The sequence below is a fragment of the Lissotriton vulgaris genome, chromosome 5 (genome assembly GCF_964263255.1).
Source record: "Lissotriton vulgaris chromosome 5, aLisVul1.2, whole genome shotgun sequence".
NCBI classification, from domain to species: Eukaryota; Metazoa; Chordata; class Amphibia; order Caudata; family Salamandridae; genus Lissotriton; species Lissotriton vulgaris.
In genome coordinates this window covers 1,532,816,875-1,532,830,745 of record NC_141693.1, presented here as the reverse complement: position 1 = coordinate 1,532,830,745, position 13,871 = coordinate 1,532,816,875, and positions in this window count along the sequence as shown.

Genomic DNA, 13,871 nt, shown 5'->3' with positions numbered 1-13,871 from the left:
ACGTCTGAGCATACCCATCCCACTCGGAGTGACATATGCAAAAACAACAATTGATGGACAGAATGCAGAACAATGTCATACATTCACCCCAGTACAGAGATCTGGGCCTAAATCCATCTTTTTTTGCACTCCACACCACCCCAGTTCAGACATGGCCATATGCAAATCAGCCTTGACCCTGTGCCTCATGAGAACAGTCCAGCCCGAACTGCCAAGCCATGTCTTTCCTGGACCGGAATCAAGCATCCTAGGACATGTTTCTGGCTATCAGCCGTCTTCAGCCAGGATAGCTTGACTCCAGTGGTGTGGAGAGCATGGGACTCACGTCTGAGCATACCCATCCCACTCGGGGTGACAAATGCAAAAACAACAATTGATGGACAGAATGCAGAACAATGTCATACATTCACCCCAGTACAGAGATCTGGGCCTAAATCCATCGTTTTTTGTACTCCACACCACCCCAGTTCAGACATGGCCATATGCAAATCATCCTTGACCCTGTGCCTCATGGGAACAGTCCAGCCCGAACTGCCAAGCCATGTCTTTTCTGGACCGGACTCAAGCATCCTAGGACCGGTTTCTGGATATCAGCCGTCTTCAGCCAGGATAGCTTGACTCCAGTGGTGTGGAGAGCATGGGACTCACGTCTGAGCATACCCATCCCACTCGGAGTGACATATGCAAAAACAACAATTGATGGACAGAATGCAGAACAATGTCATACATTCACCCCAGTACAGAGATCTGGGCTTACATCCATCTTTTTTTGCACACCACCCCAGTTCAGACATGGCCATATGCAAATCAACTTTGACCCTGTGCCTCATGGGAACAGTCCAGCCCGAACTGCCAAGCCATGTCTTTCCTGGACCGGAATCAAGCATACTAGGACCGGTTTCTGGCTATCAGCCATCTTCAGCCAGGATAGCTTGACTCCAGTGGTGTGGAGAGCATGGGACTCACCATCGGAGCATACCCCCAAGCACTCGGGGTGACAAATGCAAAAACAACAATTGATGGACAGAATGCAGAACAATGTCATACTTTCACACCAGTACAGAGATCTGGGCCTAAATCCATCGTTTTTTTGCACTCCACACCACCCCAGATCAGACATTGCCATATGCAAATCAGCCTTGACCCTGTGCCTCATGGAAACAGTCCAGCCCGACCTGCCAAGCCATGTCTTTGCTGGACCGGAAGCAAAGCATCCTAGGACCGGTTTCTGGATATCAGCCATCTTCAGCCAGGATAGCTTGACTCCAGTCGTGTGGAGAGCATGGGACTCACGGCTGAACATACCCATCCCACTCAGGGTGACAAATGCAAAAACACCAATTGATGGACAGAATGCAGAACAATGTCATACATTCACCCCAGTACAGAGATCTGGGCCAAAATCCATCATTTTTTTGCACTCCACACAACCCCAGTTCAGACATGGCCATATGCAAATCAGCCTTGACCCTGTGCCTCATGGGAACAGTCCAGCCCAAATTTCCAAGCCATGTCTTCCTGGACCAGAATCAAGCATCCTAGGACCGGTTTCTGGCTATCAGCCATCTTCAGCCAGGATAGCTTGACTCCAGTGGTGTGGAAAGCATGGGACTCACGTCTGAGCAGAACCATCCCACTCGGGGTGACAAATGCAAAAACAACAATTGATGGACAGAATGCAGAACAATGTCATACATTCACCCCAGTACCGAGATCTGGGCCTAAATCCATTGTTTTTTTGCACTCCACACCACCCCGGTTCAGACATGGCCATATGCAAATCAGCCTTGACCCTGTGCCTCATGGGAACAGTCCAGCCCAAACTGCCAAGCCATGTCTTTCATGGACCGGAATCAAGCATCCTAGGACCGGTTTCTGGCTATCAGCCATCTTCAGCCAGGATAGCTTTACTCCAGTGGTGTGGAGAGCATGGGACTCATGTCTTCTATGTAAAGGAGATCATGTGCTTTTTAAAACAATATAAATAGTTCCAGAATTTTCTACATCAGCTGCTTTTCTTTGTTATACTAAAAAAGTTACATTTTAACAACATAACTTGAAAATGAAAGACGTGATATGATATTTTTAAAACCAGAAGTGGAACATTGTAGGTCTTATAGCATGGATTATCTGATGTAAGTTCTACTAACATGAATGCATTTTGAAACAGAACTATATGCAATAAATATGTTTGTGAGATGTAGATGAGATCATAGTGTGTAGTATAATTAAATAGTTAAATGTTTCATTACATAAGGAATAGTGTATTTATTGCAGACATTTTGATTTTACACACGTTCTAATGTGTGACTTATGTTAGTTGTTGTAAGGAAGATGGTGAAACACGTTGAGAAATCGCTATATTGTGAAAAGGTAAGGGAATGTACATAGTTCTAACAGATAGTATATAGCAATCTTGTCTAAATAGGTTGCCATTAGAGGAGATATTTTAGTGAGGCTATACGGATGCCAGAGAGGGGAGAGGGTGAATTTTGTATTTCTTTAATATGATTTATGTAGTGTTCTTCTTACCAGTCTCTATTCCACCTGGAGTTAATATTATATTATTAGGGCCAGATGTATCAAGCTAAAAAGCGATTGCAAATTCTGAAATTCGCAGAATAACAGCATCGCAATGTAGCAGTGTGCCATGTAGGTAGGCAAAAACCTACTTGCAAAATAGGGAATTGCAAAAATTGCAATTCCCTTTCTTGCACATGCATTTAAAGAATCACAATTTGCGATACCCTAAATGCTATGCTATTAGGCATTGAAAATTGCAATATTGCCTCAAGGAATCGCAAACTACCACCAATTTCAAGTTGGTGGTAATTTGCGACTCCTAGAAAAATCCCTTTTTTATATTTTTTCAAAGTGCCATGTGGCGCACATACATGCCCGTAGGGCATGTATGTGCACCACATGTGCACACATGCACATTTCAGGGGTGCAACAGGATGTCCTTTTGGAAGTCTTGCACCCTTGAAATTGTATGCGTAATTAGAGAGTACCTATTGGGTACTCGCCAATTGAGCACGCAATTTCCATTCATTCCTTTGGGCCTCTTGGCCCATAGAATTGAATGGGAAGCTGTTCCTTATTTGCGACTCACAATTTGCTAGTTGCAAATAAGGAATGTGTAGGAATTGCTATTTTAAATGCAAATCCTACCTACATAGAAGTTTGCGAGTCCTTAATAGAAATTAAAAAAAAATCATTATTAAGGACTCGCAAAACTGAATTTTGATACTTGCGGGGCGTGGTCAAGCCGCAGGCTGAGATGGCCGTGCGGTGTTGAAGCTCCGACGGCAGTCTCATGATACCTGAGCTGTCCCAATTTCCAGTGCCACCAGGATGATGGCATGAATATCGTTGTGCCCCTGAACCATAGTGACTCGAGCTGGGAGTGCTGAAAGCAACCGATAGCATGAAAACAGCCCCATATCGCGACCGGCCGAGAAGCTGAGGAAGATAAGATGGCGGCCTAGGGAGACGATTGTGTCCAGGAGGGTCTTCCATATCTGATGATGCGGCTTTCTGCTTGGTGTGGGGTCCATCGGTGTGGCTGGTGCCCAGGTGCCGGTTTGGTGGTTGCTGCCCCCCCTAGCCTGTATACGGCAAGCATTAGTGATGCAGCCGCACTGCCTCCCGACCTCCACTGCTACTACTTTCCAGAGCGTGGCCCGTGCGGCTGTACCAGCGGGTGCGCAGTCATCATGGGGGTGAACGGTGCGTTGGCCCGCTGAAGGTTCCGGCGCCTGTTGTTTCACCAGCGTGGTCCCCAACCTACAACGGATGGAATAGTGTGAATAGGTGCCGCCTGCTAAGTGGCAGAGCTCTCGCCTCAATGATCTTCATATTCATGGCTCGGGGGCCTTGAAGAATCATTTCTGTGCACCCAAAATGGGTGGAGATGCACCCTGTTTGTGGCTCGAGCTGGCCCTCTGCAATATCTATGCACCAGTTCGACTTGATATTGCAATGCATTTGGAACCTGATAGATTTGCACTGGCTACCATGGTCTTTGGTCAGGGTCCAAGCAGAAACAGATTGCATCTGCTAGCAGCAAAACACATCACAGCGGTGACCTGACTTCCACAGTGATCCCAAATCGTAGATTAAAGGTGCGGAGGTGAGGACTAACGCTACGGGGTCCGTGTTGGTGCGGCTGGGCCCTTGCGCTGAGGTGGGGCGCGGTGGTGCTTCAAATATTTCTGCGCTCCGGCGTTCCCACAATAGCCAGTAACTTTCTGGGAATAAAGACTGTGGCTGTGCGATCTCCGGTCGCCCCACGAGGGAATGGGTCTCAAGGACCCAAAACAAAGGACACTTCTATTTGAGAAATTGGTGGATAAAGCAACAGAAGGTAACTCCACCATGGCGGAGCAGACCGCTGGCCCTGCTGGGGATGCAACGGCCATGGCCCAGCGACGGAGATACGGCTCTGCGTTTGGCCAGAGAGTGTGGTGACATTACCTGGCAGGGCTCAAAAACCTCGCTCTACCCTGACTTCACAGTGATGGTGTAGGAGGCCAGATACAAATTCACGGAAGTGAAGGACACTCTCCGCAACCTCGGCCTTAAATATGGCAGGCTGTATCCTGCACGTCTGAGGGTGGAAATTGGGGGCCGGGTGCATATATTTGAAAATCTTATTGAGGCTTAGGAATTTTGTCGACCCTATAACAACAACATGGTCCAACCGAGAGATGACAGGGGCGACCCGTCACCTCCACACAGCAGATCAGTCACTAGCTTGGATTTATTCTCTGGCTCCGGCGTGGGGTAACATAGTCGAATAGCTCACTTTCCTCTTTGTCACTAGAATTAATAGGGGAAACATTGTGATTTGAATGAGTATATTTTTCAAAGTTAGACTGCTGATGTGGCGTTGTTACCCCATCCCGGGATGGATACCTTGTGTTCATTCAGACAGATTCGAATTTACCTGTTTCTATTAGAGTTGTTCCGATTCACAGCTGATAGGTACTTGGAATTTTGTACGCAGGTTGGGGTAGGCCTTACCTGTTTTGTAGTGAAGCTGGGAGGAGGGAGGGGATATGGGGAAGCGTTCATTGCTTTAATTATTGGATCTCTTGCATGTTGTCTTTGATATTGGTTTATTGTCTAACTCTCAGATGGCACAGCTAGGATTCAGTGCAGGTCCCTCTAATCTATCCTTATTGCCGTGGAATGTCAGGGGTCCTAATAATCAGCGTAAGCTACTACAGGTGGTGCACTACTTGAATAGGCATAATGTAGACATCGCCTTTATTTATTGTTTTAGTTGTGGATTTCAGTGCAAGCGAATCATCCCCGAAAGGATCTCTCGGCGATATTGAGGAGGAAGGTCAGGAGGGGGTGACTTCAAAAGAGCCATGTCTTCAACATTTTTTTTTAAATTGGTTATGTTCCTGCAGGACCTGAGATTTTGTGGGAGAGAGTTCCAGTAGTTGACTGCCAGGTAGGAGAAGGCCCTGCCTCCCATACGTGCCTTCCATATTTTCTGGGTACACAGAAAGTTGGAGTTGCTGGATCTCAATTGTCTGACAGGCCTATACCATCTGATTTTGTTCCTGAGGTAGGCCGATCCCTTTCCCAGTAGAGATCTGAAGGTTACGCAGAGCATCTTAAAGATAGCTCTCTTCCTCACTGGGAGCCAGTGTAGCTGGTGCAACAGTGGAGCTGACGGAGGTCTTGCCGGTTTGTTGAGAGCAAGCCGGGCCGCGGTGTTCTGCACTACCTGGAGTCGAGATAGAAGGTCCTCCCTTACTCCTACCAGCAGCGAGTTTCCATAATCCATCCGGATCATCAGGAGTGACTGGATGAGGGTCTTCCTAGCAGACAAAGGAATCCATGAAAAGACCTTTTTGACCATTCTCATGGTGCCGAAGCAGGCCCCTGAAACCGACTTGACCTGTTCCTCCATGGATAGTCTATTGTCTATCTTGATGCCCAAGTTCTTCGCACAGCTCCTGGGTGCGGGGGCTTTCCCAAGTTCAGTGGGCTATTACTCCGAGGACCAAATGTCCTCCGTCTTCCGAACAGCAGTATTTCGGTTTTAGATGAGTTTAGCTGTTGAAAATGTTTCCTCATCCAGGTGGCAATGCTAGACATGCAGCCTCTGAACCTGGATTGGGTGGAGATGACATCCTCCCCAATCCAGACGATTAGCTGTGTGTTGTCCGCATATGATATGGTATGAAAACCATGGCCCCTGATGATGTCGGCCAGTGGAGTTAAGTATACATTGAACAGGGTCGGACTGAGCACCGATCCCTGCGGTACACTCTTGTCTACATTGACAGTTTGTGATGTGAACGTATCTAGCTGGATGCTCTGGGCACAACCTGCAAGGAAGCTCTGGATCCACTTGAGTGCCCTACCCTGCACTCCTATCCTCCCCAGTCTGCCTAGCAGTGTCGTGTGTGAGATGGTGTCAAACGCTGCTGACAGATTGAGGAGGATTAGGATAACTGGGGTCCCACTATCCAGGGTCATTCTTAGAGTATCTGTCACCTCCAACAGTGCTGCTTCTGTGCTGTGTGATGCACAAAATTCCGATTGGGAGGGGTCCAGGAGGTTGTGCTGTTCCAGATAGTTGGAAAGTTGTTGGTTCACCAGCGTTTCAAGAACCTTCGAGCAGCAATGGAGGAGAGAGATTGGCCTATAGTTCTGTAGGTCATTCGGGTCTGCTGCCACTTTTTTCAGGAGTGGCTTTACCCGTCCACTCTTCCATTCATTGGGAACGACCGCCACCTCTAGTGAGATGTTATATATTTTGGCCAGAGTCTCTGCCAGGACCGTACTGAGCACTGCCATAAGAGCTGGGGGGGCCGGATCTAATGGCAAACCCGATTTTGCACGGCTTGATAGGGGCGCCACTTGTTCTCTAGTTACCTTGGTAAAGGCATCCAACCCATAGGGCAGGGCCGGTTCTTGTGATCTATTTCCAGGCAGATATTCCTCCTCTGGGTCATGGGATGTCGTTCCAAAGGATTGGTAAATCAGATCAATCTTACTGGAAAAATACCTGGCGATGTCATCACACCTTTCCTGCTTGGGGGGGGCTTCCTTACTAGCCTTGGGATTTGTGAATTCCTTCAGGATCCTATAGAGTTCCCTAGAGGAGTTGTCCGCTTCCATTATGCGTGCGCCCAGAAATGTCCTTCTTGCTCTATTACAGCTGTTTAAGTAGGATCTGATGGATGTCTGATATGTTAATCTATCTGACATCTCCTTAGTTTTCCTCCACCTCCTCTCTAAAGCCCTGCATAGAGACTTTTCCTTCCTGGGGGATCCGAACACCAGGGGGCAGGGGCTGACCTTTCCTGCATTGTGGCTCTTTTGAGTGAGACTATAATATCTAGAGCTCCCTGAATGGCTCCCACTAGTCCCTCCCATGCAGAGTTGGGGTCTACGTCTTTGTCTAGTGCAGGGCGATAAACGCCTGCTCAAAGGCTAGTGGGGTTACTCTTGCCCATGGTCGCCGCATGTTTTTCTGGCTACACATCCGTATTGCTAGGTGGGAGGATGGTAAAGAGAAACTTAATGCCATGTGCTCGGACCAATGAAGGAGTTGGGGAGGTTCGACCACCATATAGCCCATGTTGGAAAAGATGGCATCTAGAGTATGACCTGCTATATGAGTGGAGTTGGTGACCTTTAGCAATAGCTCTAAGGATTCCATTGCGGTGATAAGACTGGCTGCATCTGAATTGGAGGACAGTTCTAAATGGTGATTCAGGTCACCTATTAGTAGAAATTTTGAGGCCTTCAGGACGTGCGGTACCAGTCGGTCCAGGAGCGCGGTCAGGAAATCCTTGCTGCTGCCTCCTGGGGGATGATAAACTAAGGCCCCAATCCTTTTGATGGCCTGGGCCTGTTCCATTCTGAATATTAGGAGCTCCATATTAGCAGAGGACAGCCTATCTAGTGTCCTAATATAATACGGGAGGCGTATGGCAGTAGCTAGTCCACCCCCTCATTTGTCAGGCCTGTCCAATCTGGTGACCGCATAATCGTCAGGGAATGCTATTGCCAGTGTGGTCGTGGCCTCTTGATTAAGCCATGTTTCCGTAAAGAGGCATATGTCCGGCTTTTTTTCCTCAAGTAGGTCCAGTATTTCTGATGCATGTTTAGGGATATATCTGGCATTCAGGAACAGTCCCTGGATGTCGGACGTTTGACCAACCTGCCTTGACCTCCTCGTCTCCCCAGTCTCCCCGCGACCCTCTGTGTCTCTCCTCTATTATTTTAATTCTGTCTGAGTAGACAGATGATGATCGCCGAGGGAGGGGAGTTGTGTGGTCCCGAACCACCCACAGTTAATGCAGTTAACACTCCTGTTGGCCCTCTTACTATTATATTTCCCAGGTTCTATCCCATTAGTGCAGGACAGTGTCTGTCTACATGCCAGGAGGGCCTCTCGGGTATAACATGTTTGGTTCCCTATGGGGCACAGGCTTGGGACTGGCAGCATTACATGGCGCATGGCGGTGTACCGGCGTGGACGGGCACAGACAGGCTTTCCTTTTGCGTGCCTTCGGCGTGCCCGCTGCGTGCGTCCGCTGAGCGGCAGCTCAGGGGTTGGGATTTATGGCGGTGGCGAGATTGAGACTAGACCGCCAACCGCCAGGCTAGTAGACAGTAATAAAAGACTGTCTGAGCTCTCTCCACTTCAATCAATCGCCTAATGCGATTGCGGTGGACCGGAGAGTAATTAAATATCCCCCGAGTGTTTAGATGCGCCAAAGTGTGGTGATGCGTGCCCCCGAGCAGCGAAATTCCCCTGCAGCAGAAACAATTAAAAAATTTTTTTTTTTAAAACCTTTATTGTACTTTCACATAATTACACAGCCATTCGCCTACAACCCAAAGGGCCGGCCGCTAATAATTGAGCATTGGATGTCGTGCATAAGGATAAGTCCATACTTTGATCACGTTGCTGAAAAGTAAAAGGTTCATCACACGGCAAAGTAATAGGTACAGAACTGACGTTATGTTGCTAATCAGTAATGGTTTTGGTTTTCTGTTTTTAATGAAAATAGCAAAAACTAACAATGAGGAAATCACATTGCGGTCATCTAAAAGTAATTAGTGCTGTATAGCTGTATTGAAAGTCTACCTGACAGTATTTGTTACTATTTATTGTCACAGATTCAACCCAAGGTGACGGGCAGTAGCGCCCATGTACCTATGTGTTACTATATAGCAGTTCCAGCCCTATCTATCCATACTGCCAACTCCTCGGGACCCGGACCCCCTCCCACTCACAATATCCTCTCCCCTCTGCAACCTCTCTTGACCCCTCAGCCTACCTCCCCCTCTTCATCTGACTCTAATGGGTCGTCCTCTGGCAGAGGATCAAAATTTCAACTCGGTACACATTCCATGGGGTCCATACCTTGTTCCACTTCCCCGGGCATGCAAGACTCAAGTATACCGCCTTCTCTGTCACCATTATCTTGTCCATATTCATGCACCACTGCGACTTCATCGGTAGTTCTGCCGCCCCCCAGCGCTGAGCGATATCTCTCTTGGCCACTATCATGCCTAACGTAACCCAAAGTTGGCCACATTATCAGGATTGGCTGTAGCTCAAGAATAAACAAATAGCCACTAACCTTTTCCAAACACCAATCGGAAGCGACGTGTGATGAAAGTCCCCTAATCCCCCGAAACACGACCCCCAACAAAGGCAAAATAAATACCTCTGCGTGAATTCGTGCCCCCAGGGAAGAAGGGAAAAGGGAAAAAATAATAAAGTAGCTGTGGTCTTGATGTATCACTTGTTGTCCTGGCCAATCATCAGCGAAGACCCCAAAGATGTGCACACTACAGGAGGATGACAAATAATGGGTATAAGTAATGTGAAGGAAAACCACTGGACTTCTATATTTTCTATTCTCCTCTCCCTACTCACCCATAGCTCACAGACTGTCTCTTGAATAATGCTCTCTGTTCTATATATATAGTCAGGAACAGAAGACTTCCACTTAATCCAACTTCAGAAATATACTCTTCGAATTCTTCAAAACATGAACAGTCATTAATCAGCATAATAGACTAACAGCATTTCTTTCTTCATCAATGGTATTTTTTCATACCACACTAAACAGTTTTCGGTGTTGCTGAAGCCTTTCTCACTTGCACAAAAATCTTCTTTCCAGATAATGTTTTAGTTAACTTAAACAAACAAAGTCTGCCACGGTACTAATTGCCTTGCAGTTCTGAATCTGATTTATTTCCACTAAGAAAAGCGTTACAACAGAAGGCGTCTATGCCTCAGACGCCCCTCTGATACACTTTCACTATTTTCTCTCTTGCCCTTTTAAAACGCTTCTTCTGCGTTCAAAGCACAGTGGCTGCTCGAGACCTTTGTCAGTTGCAAAACTATTTCAAAAAATGATTGCTTCCTCATGAAGCTTCCTTCCGACTCGAATACCTGGCAATAAACAAGTTCTACGCAGTCCTCCAGGAAACACAGTTCAACAGGTCGAAAATCACTAGGACATGGCTTTTCTTCTTTTCTTCAAGCTGAACTCCGGCGGGGAGCACCATCCGCCATTCCAAAACCTCGAGGTAAAATTGACAAGCACTCTCCTGTTCTCTGGGCGGCCCTTAAGTGTGCACCGCCTTCACTCTTCGCCAAGTCAAGCCTAGGGATGCTGGGACATGTAGTTTTGTGCACTTTTTACCCAATATTGCGTTTTTGCACAGAATAACGGTGATGATGTTTCTTACAACGCCAGGAAATCGCTACAGAACCCCCTCTTGAGGACTGCTGACCCCGCGGTCGACCTGGTTTACCAGGATACATAGCATGAAAGCTGTCCACCAACTCAGGACAATGCAAGTTACCCACAGGTTCCCATGTCCTTTCCTCAGGCCCATATGCCTTCCATTCCACCAGATACTGAACTCTACCCCTCACCATACGGGAATCAAGGATAGACTGAACCTCATATTCCTCTTCACCATCAACTTCAATTGAAAGAGGTTTCTCCTGTAGTCTCATACCAGGAAGACAGGGTTGGAGAAGAGAAACATGAAACACAGGATGAATTTGCCAAGACGCCGGAAGGGACAGTTTTATTGCCACAGAGTTAATGACCTCCACTATACTGTAGGGACCCACATATCTAGGTTTGAGTTTGGATACCCCCTTGATATGGAGATTTTTTGTGGAGAGCCAAACCTTATCCCCCACCCTGTAGGTTGGTTCCTCTGTTCTGTGCCTATCAGCAAAATGTTTCTGAGATGTTTGTGCGGCAGCTAAACTACGCTTGGCTGCAATCAGTACTGCCCTTAGATGTGCGTGATGCTCATGTATGCTAGGCACAGGGGAACGAACAGGCATATCAAAGGGTAGTGAGTTAGGGTGATAGCCATGTAAACAGAAAAAAGGGGAGCAACCCAATGTGGAATGTTGGGCATTATTGTAGGCGAATTCAGCCATCCATATCAACGTAGTCCACTCCAATCCGTTTTGCTGAGTAAAACACCTAAGGTACTGTTCCAGCGTCTGGTTCAGGCGTTCCGTTTTACCATCTGTCTGAGGGTGGTAGCTGGTGGACAGATGGGCATCAATATCCAAAGTCTTGCAAAGAGCCCTCCAAAACCGGGACGTGAACTGGGACCCCCGATCCGTAATCAGCACACAAGGAATACCATGAGCTCTCACTATGTGTTGAAGGAAGCCTGCCGCTTGTTCAGCTGCAGTCGGTAAGCCAATTAAAGGAAACAAATGCCCCATTTTCGTCAAATGGTCAACCACAATGAGAATCACTGTTTTTCCATCACAGGGTGGCATTTCAACTATAAAGTCCATGGACAATGTGTGCCAAGGTTGAGGAGGGATAGACAATGGTCTGAGGAGTCCAACAGGTTTTATGTGGAGAGCTTTTCCTTGCACACAAATATCACAGTTCTTAATGTACAGTTGAACATCTTCACGGAGTTGAGGCCACCAAAAAGAACGCTCCATACTGGCAATAGTTTTATAAATTCCGAGATGTCCACCCAAGGGGGAATCATTGGTCCAAGCCAATACTTGCTGCCGAAGATTATCAGTCGGAACGTAAATGGTAGTGTGATGATATGCAAGGTTGTCTTTTTCTGAACGATGTTGTGGATCCTCCTGTATCCATTCATGGACATCCATCTCTGCCACAGCCACTCGTACATCTTCCAGAAATTCATGGGAAGATAACAAGGCCACTGACTGCAAAGGCTCCTCCACTTCAGTTAGTATCCGGGGAGGTTCCAAGTCTTTGATCTCTCTCTGTTCTCCTGTTTCACCAATACGGGAGAGAGTATCCGCCTTCCCATTTTGGGGTCCTGGTTTGTACTTAATTACAAAGTCAAAATCAGAAAAAAACAGGGTCCACCTTAATTGCCGGGGAGTCAGGGCCTTGGCTGTTTTTAAAAACAACAAGTTCCTGTGGTCAGTATATATTTCAACGGTATGCACAGCTCCCAAAAGGTAGTGACGCCATTCCTCACAAGCTCTTTTTATAGCCAAGAGTTCCTTGTCGGAAACGGAATAGTTGGCCTCACAAGGAGTGAGTTTCTTTGAGAAAAAGGCAACCGGATGTAATTGACCTGACACAGGATGGCGTTGTGACAGAACCCCTCCAACTGCATATTGAGATGCATCGGTTTCCAGTACAAAAGGGATCTGGGAATCAGGATGATGAAGAATGGGTGCCTGTGTGAAACGTTCTTTGAGATACCTGAACGACTTGTCTGCCTCCTCACTCCAGACAAAAGGAACGTTCTTTCGCAAAAGACATGAAATAGGATGTATGATCTTTGAAAAATCCTTAATGAATCTTCGGTAGTAATTAGAAAAACCGAGAAAACTCTGTACCGCTTTGACATTCTTGGGGGTGCACCACTCTGTTATGGCTTCTACTTTACTGCTATCCATCTGGAAGCCTTGGGCGTTAATCACATAACCAAGAAATGACACCTCCTGCGCATGAAATAAACGTTTCTCGAGTTTTGCATATAGCGTATATTGCTGCAATCTTCCAAGCACGGTTTTAACATGTGTTAAATGCTCTGCCAGAGTTGAAGAATAAACCAAAATGTCGTCGATATATACGACGCAAAAGGTTTCCAGACATCCCCGCAGCACCTCGTCCATAAAATACTGAAAAGCGGCGGGGGCATTGCATAGCCCAAAGGGCATCACCCGATACTCGAACAGCCCAAACTTGGTCCGAAACGCCGTTTTCCACTCATCCCCTCTTTTAACCCGTACCAGATGGTAGGCTCCACGAAGGTCAAGCTTGGTAAAATATCGGGCTCCCTTCAGTTGATCCATGAGTACAGGGATTAAGGGGAGAGGATACCGGTTCTTTATGGTCACGCGATTGATGGCTCTATAATCGATGCAGGGTCTCAATTCTGCACAATCCTTCTTCGGAATAAAGAACATGGGCGAGGAAGCTGGAGAGGTCGAATGTCGAATAAAACCTGTAGAAAGGTTTTCTTCAATATAATTCCTCAAATACTCCGTTTCCTTTTCAGTGAGTGCATAGACCCTGCTGCATGGAATGTCAGCCCCAGGTTCCAGTTCTATCCGGCAGTCATATACCCGATGCGGAGGCAAATGGGTAGCCTTTTGTTTATCAAACACAGGAGCAAATTCACTGTACTCCGCAGGAAGGATGGTGGCACAACAATACCGCTCCAGAGAACAGGATGAAGCCAGACATACAGAAGGATTGATACCAGTGGAGCTGGTACTAAACGAGTCTTGAATGCAATGCTCTTTGCAATATTCCGAGGACAATGTAATGGTGCGCGCTGCCCAGCTGACCTGGGGATCATGAAGTGTCAACCAAGGCATGCCCAGGATA